General features: G+C 42.9%; 1 non-coding gene across 1 annotated transcript; it reads right to left on the bottom strand.

Moving 5' to 3' along the window:
• Positions 1 to 844: 844 nt before the first annotated feature.
• LOC123627395 lies at positions 845 to 951 on the bottom strand. Its single transcript, XR_006731270.1, has one exon. It is a non-coding gene; the product is annotated as a U6 spliceosomal RNA (small nuclear RNA).
• Between the last annotated feature and the right edge of the window lie 8,514 nt (positions 952 to 9,465).

The raw sequence follows: 9,465 nt of genomic DNA, 5'->3' as shown, positions 1-9,465 counted from the left end.
TTTTAATCTTGTTTTCTTGCTATTGAGTTGAGTTCCTTATGTATTTTTGATATTAACCTCTTATCAGATGTATGGTTTGTCTGCAAGTTGTCTTTTCGCTTTGTTGACTGTTTCCTTAGCTGTGCAGAAGCTTCTTTCTTAGTTTAATCCAATCCCTTTTGTCTATTTTTACTATTGTTGCCTATGCTTTTGGGGCCATATCCAAGAAATCTTTGCCCAGGCCAATGTCCGGAAGACTTTCCCCTATGCTTTCCTCTGATGGTTTTACAGTTTCAGGTCTTACATTTAAGTCTCTAATCCATTTTAAGTTGATTTTTATTATATATATGGTGTGAGAGGGTCCAACTTTATTCTTCTGCATGTGGATATCAAATTTTCCTGACACCATTTATCGAAAAGACTGTCCTTTCCCCATTATGTGTTTTTGGTACCTTTGTCAAAGATCAATTGACTGTAGATGTGAGGATTTATTTCTGGGCTCTCTATTCTGTTCCATTGGTCATGTCTGTTTCTATGCCAGTAACATGGTGTTTTGATTACTATAGGTTTAGTATATTTCGAAGTCAAGTAGTGAGACGTCTCTAGCTTTGTTCTTTGTACTCAAGATTGCTTTGGCTATTTGGGGTCTTTTGTGGTTCCATATGAATTTTAGGATTTTTTTTTTTATTTCTGTGAAAATGTAATTAGAATTTTGATAGGGATGACAGTGAATCTGCAGATTACTGCTTTGGGTAATATGGGCAGTTTAACAATATTAATTCTTCCTATCCATAAACATGGGATATTATTCCATTTATTTGCATTATCTTCAATTTCTTTAATCAATGTTTTTGTTTTTGTTTTTTTTATTATGGAACGCTTCACGAATTTGTGCGTCATCCTTTTGCAGGGGCCATGCTAATCTTCTCTGTATCGTTCCAATTTTAGTATATGTGCTGCCGAAGCGAGCACTTTAATCAATGTTTTAAGTTCTCAGTGTACAACACTTTCATCTTCTTGGTTAAATTTATTCTTAAGCATTTTATTCTTTTTGATGCTGTTGTAAATGGGATTATTTTCTTGATTTCTTTTTTGGATCGTTGTTGCATATAAACACTACTGATTTTCATATGTTGCTTTTGTATCCTGTAACTTTACTGACTTTATTATTTCTAACAGGTTTTTTTTTTTTCTTGGTGGAGTCTTTAGGGTTTTCTATATATAAGATCATGTCATCTGCAACCAGAGACGATTTTACTTCTTTCTTTCCAGTTTGGATACCTTTTATTTCTTGCCCAATTTCTCTGGTTGGGACTTCCAGTACTATATTGAATAGAAATGGCAAGAGTGGGATGGGCATTCTTATCTTATTCCTTATCTCAGAGGAAAAGCTTTCAGATTTTTTACTGTTGACTATCATGTTGGCTGTGGGCTTGTCATAGATGGCCTTTATTATGTGGTGCTACTGTGGGTCCACTGGAGTCTGGGGCTGTAGGGACCAGCCTGAAGCCTGGGTCTGCAGGGGCTGGCCAGCAGCAGGGTCTCTTGGGGTAGCCCTGGACCCCGAGTCTGTTGTACTGGGCTGGAGCCTAGGGCTGCAGGAGCTATCCTGGCACCAGGTTTTGCTGGAACAGCCTGGCACTGGGATCTGGAGTAGAGCTCGGTACTCGCCTCCTTGTCCCACACAGAGGGCATCTCTCTCACTGCTGTGCTGCCTGGGCTAGGGGGAGTCATGACACAGGTAATGGGAAACTGTCCTTCCTACCCTCTTCAAGGCAACTTTTCTTAGTTCTGTGCTATACCCAGGTGCTGTAATTTCTCACCTGAATTCTTTAGCTCTTATAATGGCATTTTTGTATGGGAATGGTGGTTCAAATTGATGTTTCCGTGAGAGGATGAGCTCTAGGAAGTCCTATTCCACCATCTTCCTGACATCACTCCAGAAGAAATTTTAAAAAGTAATCAGTGAGCACCATTTTCCAACCCAACACATTGGCTAATGGTAAAAAGAATACTATATGTCAGCAGTAAGAATATGGGAAAATTGGCATTGTAGGGGAGAAAAAGTAATATTTTTTTTCCTTACCCATTGCAAGGTTCATGACTGACTCTCCTATAACAAAAGATAGATTAACAAAAGAAAAGCAAAACAAATATATTTAAGCAAAGTTTTAGGTGACACAGGCTCCTTCAGAAACAATGACCCAAAGACCCAGTGGAAACTCTGTATGTTTATTCTTAGGCTCCATGAAGAGTGGACAGTTGTGTAAAAGTACGACTGGGCAAAATGGGGATATGATCTAATGGTAATAAACTTGGGTGGGGTATAGCAAAGTCTGTTCAGATTCTTCTTGGCCTGTCTATGTAGCATTCCTTCCCTCAGGGCATAGGGCAGGACACGCGTCACTTGAGGGTCTTCAGGCAGAAGAAGGTCAGAGAGACCTTTCTACTTCTGTGGTTTCCTCAATTTTCTTCAGCTTAAAATACTCAGTTTGCCAAGGTGCCATATTTTGGGGTGTCATGTTCTGCAGCAGACGGCTCTCATCTATCGAACCGGCAGGAATGAAATGTGTACCTTTCTGGATGGAAATTGGGGGATATTAACCAACCTTAAAATATATTAATTTGACCCAACAATTTCACTTCTATGGATTTATGGTAAGGAAATAATTAAAAAACTACGAAATAATGTTTATTCAAGGATAATTATTACATCACAATTTTAAATAGTGAAAAGTTGGAAATAGTCTAAATGCCCAAAAAGGGGATGAGTTATACCAATAATCTGACATCTACAGAGTAAAACACTAGTTGTTAAAAATCATGTGGCAGATGACTACTTATTAGCATGAAAAAATGTTCAACCAATTCCTAAGGCTACACATTACACGTGAAGTATGCGGACATTAAATGCATTCTTGTGTGCATATTGAAGCCGACAGAGCGAAAGGTTTTCTCTGAGAGTGAGATTGGTTTCTTTTGATTATTCTTTGCTGTTTTCTAGAATTCTGTCTGCACTGAGCATATATTACATAGTAGAAATAAAAAAGATAATTTTTCATAATAGAAAGGAGCAAAGGAACCCTAATCTAGGTATCCTAGCCAACTAGTCAGAAGTACATTAGCGATCCCGTAATTATTTTAGACTCTAAATTTTCAACAGCTTTGAAATCAAAGGTAAATCCTTGAGCTGATCGCACTGCTCTGTTCTCTTCCTTTGAGGTCTGTCATCTCTGTATCCCTTTCCAGGAGATGTGGGTGACTGTCGTGTGTTCCACGCACCCAGTGCTAGGACCCGATGGAAAGCTAAAGTCTTAACACGTAACCGATCCAGAAATGGAGGTGCCTTTGGACGCTTGCACAGACATGAAAGGTTGCCCTACTTTAGGCTTTCACATTTTGGAAGCTGCGTGTTTAAAATGCGTGCCTGCCCGCCTTTTATTTATAAATGTTCCAATCAGAACCTTCCATATTGTAGCAAATGAAGAATTATTAAGGAGTCACTAGAATTCATACAACCATATGCAGGAAAAATACAGCATAAGAAACTGTGAATCAACAAAGAAGTGTTTATTATTTGTAAAGAAACTGATTACCCAAATTCAAGATATGTGTCAACTTTTAGAGGACATTTCTCAGGTAAGAGAGCAGGAAAATAGCCCCCTTTTTTCCTCCCCTTTGAAGCATTTTTTAGGTTTTCCTAACAGATGTTATTTTTAATTAGTGACTTCATGCAGCAGTCAACAAGCATTTTTGTTTGTTCATTTACCTTTGCTTGTTTGTTGGCACCGGGTTGCAGCTTTCTATTGTATGATCTTGGTAACTTGCAATGTTATATTGTTACGTGACCTTGATTGGGAGGGCCTAGGAATACAATGGACAAAGTATAAACACAGGATGTTTCTTCATTCTGTCTAGTGTTAAAATAGCACACTGAATCATAGCAGCTGGTACTACAGTGATAGGCATGTGCACGTTTGTGTTGTGCCCCATTTTCAGGTCTATGAGAAATCTGTGTCACCAAAGGAGGCACAGACCTGGGGACTCTCCTCTTTGTACCAGGGACAGCTACAGCCAAGTCCTCTGGAGCATAATGTGGGGCCCTTGAAATCAGGATTAAAAATGACTAGCATACATTGCAAAAAAAAATTATATTCATAATAACAACTTGAGTTTGTTTGAGGAGACAGCCTGCGAAAAGAAGATTCTAGAACTGGGCTGGGTTCCAATCCCTGTTTTATTTCTCATTAGCCATGTGACCTCAATCTCTGAGTTTCAGGTTCCTGAGCTGTAAAACTGGAATAAAATTACGTATGATAAAATATTCACAAGGTGCAGAGAGTTTTATGATGCATTTTCAAATATATTATCTCATTTCTTCCTTGCAATTATCCCAGAAGGGAGATACTATCCCTAACTTACAACTGAGGAAACTGAGGCTCAGAAATGGAAGTGCCTTGTCTTAAATCACACAGAATAAGGAGACTTATCTTCTGATTCAGAGTCCTGTGCTCTTTCCACAAAAATGCATTAAGCATTTGCTACCAACCAGCAATAGGAAAAAATGGCATTAAAAGGAAGATGGGCAAAAAAAAATGCTACTATTTGTCAGTTACCCAAGCAATGCTCCTAGTTCACTTAACTTATGGATCGAGTGTGGCCTGTCACTTGTCCACCCCTGGGCTGCAGTGCCCTGTCAGTTGAGCCATCCTCATAAACATCCCAGAGAAGCACAGCAGTCAGCACTTTGGATAAGGCCCCTGTGTGTGACCCCAGCAGCACATCGCCCGGGCTGAGCTGAGAAAAGGCGGGAGGGCTTCTCCGTGCGCTTCCAGGACCCTGACCTTGGTCTTCTACTTGCAGACCTGGACTAAGCTCGATCTAAGTTGCCCTAATCGAATAGGAGTCTCTGATTCTACCTACAAGAAGAGGGTTTCACACATCAGCAGTGGGAAATTATGTCAATTAACTTGTGTGAACAAAAGCTGCATGTCACATGAGACTAAGGTTTCATATTTATTTATTTATTATTTTTTTTTTTGAGACAGAGTCTCGCTCTGTTGCCCGGGCTAGAGTGCCGTGGCGTCAGCCTAGCTCACAGCAACCTCAAACTCCTGGGCTAAAGCGATCCTCCTGCCTGAGCCTCCCGAGTAGCAGGGACTACAGGCATGCGCCACCATGCCCGGCTAATTTTTTCTATATATATTTGTAGTTGGCCAGATAATTTCTTTCTATTTTTAGTAGAGACGGGGTCTCGCTTTTGCACAGGCTAGTCTTGAACTCCTGACCTCAAGCAATCCTCCCGCCTCGGCCTCCCAGAGTGCTAGGATTACAGGCGTGTGCCACCATGTCCGGCTAATTTTTTCTATATATTTTTAGTTGTCCAGCTAATTTCTTTCTATTTTTAGTAGAGACGGAGTCTTGCTCTTGCTCAGGTTGTTTTCGAACTCCTGACCTCAAATGATCCTCCCGCCTCGGCCTCCCAGAGTGCTAGGATTACAGGCGTGAGCCACCGCGCCCGGCCGAGACTAAGGTTTTAATCTGAGCCACTGTGAAATCTCAAAGTAAGAACAAACTCCGTGAAACTGAGTTTGCCTTTGTGGACTCCCGGGTAGCTTCAAGACACTGGTCTGGAGCACTAGCTCATTTCATCACCTGTGGGGTCTTTTCACCCTTCATTGGATAACTCCCCTGAAAACTCTGCCTGGTATTATAATTCAGAAGCTTTGCAAAACATGAAATTTGTGATCTGGGATTTTTCTAGCGCATAATGATGATGCTCTTATTTCCATTTAAAAAGAGCCTCAAAAAAAACTTTGGGGGATAAATTTTGTGACATGAGACCACATAAAGACTGAATCCTTCAGAAGGTTAAGTGTTCAATGCCTCAAGTCCAAAATTCCCCTTCTGGACACAATTCTCTCGATCGCATCACTGGGAAAAGCTTGAGTTGCAAAATAAGATGGAACTGGATTTTAACTTCGGCTGTAACTGTGGGATCTCAGATTAATTTCTTTGTATGTTCAATCTCATCTATCACATGGTGACAATAATTGTATTAATACTTCGTGGAATTACGAGGATCTAAATGAGATAATGCATGTAACACGTTTAGTAAATCCTGGCAAATGGTTATAATTCTAAAGTGTCACTGCTGTCATTATTCATCAAGTGTGTATTTACTCCCTGCCACTGGGGATCACAGCAGGCAGTGGATACCGTTCTGGTTCTTATCAGAAAGCCAAGCTGACCAGTGCCTGACACAAAGCAAATGCAGAAGAACAATTAGCTTTTGATAGTATTTAAGCTTGTCAATGAGAGGAGTTACTAAAGAACCCAAATTTAAGCAGAGTCCTAGCCACCAAACCAACTCCCCGTTTAAAAAAAGTCAATGCCGAGGCGGGAGGATCGTTTGAGCTCAGGAGTTCAAGACCAGCCTGAGCAAGAGCGAGACCTCGTCCCTACTAAAAAAATAGAAATAAATTATATGGACAACTAAAAATATACAGGAAAAATTAGCTGGGCATGGTGGCACATGCCTGTAGTCCCAGCTACTCGGGAGGCTGAGGCAGGAGGATCGCTTGAGCCCAGGAGTTTGAGGTTGCTGTGAGCTAGGCTGATGCCATGGCACTGTAGCCCGGGCCACAGAGTGAGACTCCGTCTCAAAAAAAAAAAAAAGTCAATTGATTTGGGGCAATATCCTTAATTTATAATTTATACCCTCTTCACAGGGGAGGGAGAGGGGGGATGCAGGCAACTTGGGGGAGAGTAAGTGATTTCTGGGAGAGAAGATTGGGCTCTGGGAAGAGTAGGTGACAACCTGTGACCAAGTCTGTCTGGACGTGGTGTCCACCTCCAGGCTCTTCTCCTGGGGTCTTAGTTACTCTTCCCTGGTTGATGAGATTGTTGGGGAGGGGATTCGAATTCTTTCTGGGGGATCTACCTTTGGGCAGGCAAGGGGCGCTCAGAGGAAGCATCTGCCTGCCTCTGCTGTTCCCCAGGTGCCTCAGTTCAAAGTCATCAGCATGCCAAAGCATCATGTTTTGGGGTGGCATTCCCCGAACTCCTTCAAGCCAATAGCTTTTCTTTTTACTTACAGCTAAAATCATCCCAGCTGATAGACTCTCTTGCCGGCTTCCCTCCCAGTGCATAACATGAGTCTCCAAAATAAATCAAACATTATATGCAAGCCCATAAAAGCAGACGCTTCCATTCTCAAGATCTTTCTAATCGAAAACAAATATCAGTTAAAGCACTTAATATTTTTTAAGCCAAAAATAAATCATTGTTACAATGATAATAGCAAGGGAGTAACCAGAGGTTTTGAGGTGGGGCGCTTGCAAATTACAAGGGAACTCAGAGAGGAGCAGTATGCGTGTTGCATGTTAATGGCTCTTTCTAGCATAGGAACCTGCAGGGACAGCCTCCTGGTTGCATGTGGCTTGTCTGTGAGACGCTGTCTAATTCTCACCCTACTCCTGGCTCCGGCCCTAACCCCTCCCCTTCCCTGAATTTCATCCCAGATGCCAGAGTTGCCAAGGTGTGAGGCTCTGTGATGAGGTGAGATGGCTGTTTTGCACATGACCTGGTAATTTTGAGGAGCTGCAAATCAAATTACTTTTAGGCCACCTGGAAATATCCCTGATTCAAAACATCAGAGCAACAGCTTCAGGGTGGCAGGTATCTGCTGCCTCTGGCTGGCCTTGCCCCTTAACTTGGTTTTTTTATAAGATGCAGCTCTGATCTGATCATGACCTTGTTTAAAGTCCTTCAGGCTCCTGTTTTCCTTTCTCCCGCCCCATCCCCACCTGCCTTCCTAGCTCCGATTATACCAAGCTGCACGCGGCTCCCCAGGTGCCCCGAGTCCTGCCTCCGCGCCTGCACAACTAAGTCCCTTTCTCTGCTCGTGGGCCCTTCTCGGTCCTGCCAGGTGAAGCCCCGTCTTGGGGCATTTCCTCGGGGACGTGCTCCCGTGTCTCCCGGGCAGGGGTGACTTAGCCATTTCCCGCTCTGGCTCCCACAGCTCTGTGCTGCTCTTCTAATGTCACACTTGCCCCTTCAGTGGAATTAACTAACTTTCACATTCGTCTCTCTCGCTCGGCTGTGAGTCCCTCAAGCGCAGAGAATGTGTCTTATTTGTCTGTATAGCCCTTGAACGTGGCAAAACACACCTGAGGGCCAGCATTCAATAATGCTTGTTGAATGAATGCATGATGAGGAGAGGAACAATACATTGAGTAAAAGATGCCAACCCGCCAGGGCGCGGTGGCTCATGCCTGTAATCCCAGCACTCTGGGAGGCCCAGGCAGGAGGATCGCTCGAGGTCAGGAGTTCGAGACCAGCCTGAGCAAGAGCGAGACCCCGTCTCTACTAAAAATAGAAAGAAATTATCTGGACAGCTAAAAATATATAGAAAAAATTAGCCGGGCATGGTGGCGCATGCCTGTAGTCCCAGCTACTCGGGAGGCTGAGGCAGGAGGATCGCTTGAGCCCAGGAGTTTGAGGTTGCTGTGAGCTGGGCTGACGCCACGGCACTCTAGCCCAGGCAACAGAGTGAGACTCTGTCTCGGGGGAAAAAAAAAAAAAAAAGATGCCAACCCTATGATAGGATGGTAATGAACACCCAGGCTTCCCTCATAGCTACACGGCTTTCAATTTGTTCATGTGAGATTTGAAATTGCTGTAATTTCCTGCCTTCCCCTCGGGAAGAAGGGAAGTTTGTGTTGGGAAGGTTTGGGAAGAAAATTCTGTTCTTTGGTTGTGCTTGGATGACATGATAGCTAATTTGCCAAAACTTCAAGGATTCCAATATGATTTAGATGAGATGATAATACATGGAAAGTAGGCATTAAAAATACTAGCTATCAGCCAGGCATGGTGGCTCATGCCTGTAATCCCAGCGCTTTGGGAGGCCAAGGTGGGAGGATCGCTTGAGGCCAGGAGTTCAAGCCCACCCTGGGCAACACAGTGAGACTCTGTCTCTACAAAAAATTTAAAAAATTAGGCAGGCATAGCGGTGCATACCTGTAGTCTCAGCTACTCGGAAGGCTGAGGCAGAAGAATTGCGTGAGCCCAGGAGTTTGAGGCTGCAATGAGCTCTGATCGTGCCACCGCACTCCAGCCTGGGTGACAGAGTCAGACCTGTCTTTTAAAAAAAATTAGCTATTATCATTACCATGATTAAAGAATCATGTTGATTATACATACAGCCGTGCAGCACACAGAGTTTGCCTGGGTTTGTGCCCTGTTTCTACCACTTATTGGGTGTTGGCCTCTAAAAAGTGACTTAATATTTTCTAAGACTCAGTTTCCTAATCTGTCAATGAAGACACAGTCACGTGACAAGTATGTATCGCGTGCTTCCTCTGTGCCAGGAGTCACTCTAGTGCCTGAGATCCACACTGAACAAAACAGACGAAAATCCCTGCCTTCGTGAGGTTGACATCTATAAAAATAAAGTAAAATTGATCAAATTGTTGATGGTGA

The sequence above is a fragment of the Lemur catta genome, chromosome 24 (genome assembly GCF_020740605.2).
Source record: "Lemur catta isolate mLemCat1 chromosome 24, mLemCat1.pri, whole genome shotgun sequence".
Lineage (NCBI taxonomy): Eukaryota > Metazoa > Chordata > Mammalia > Primates > Lemuridae > Lemur > Lemur catta.
This window is presented reverse-complemented; position numbering and strand designations above follow the sequence as displayed.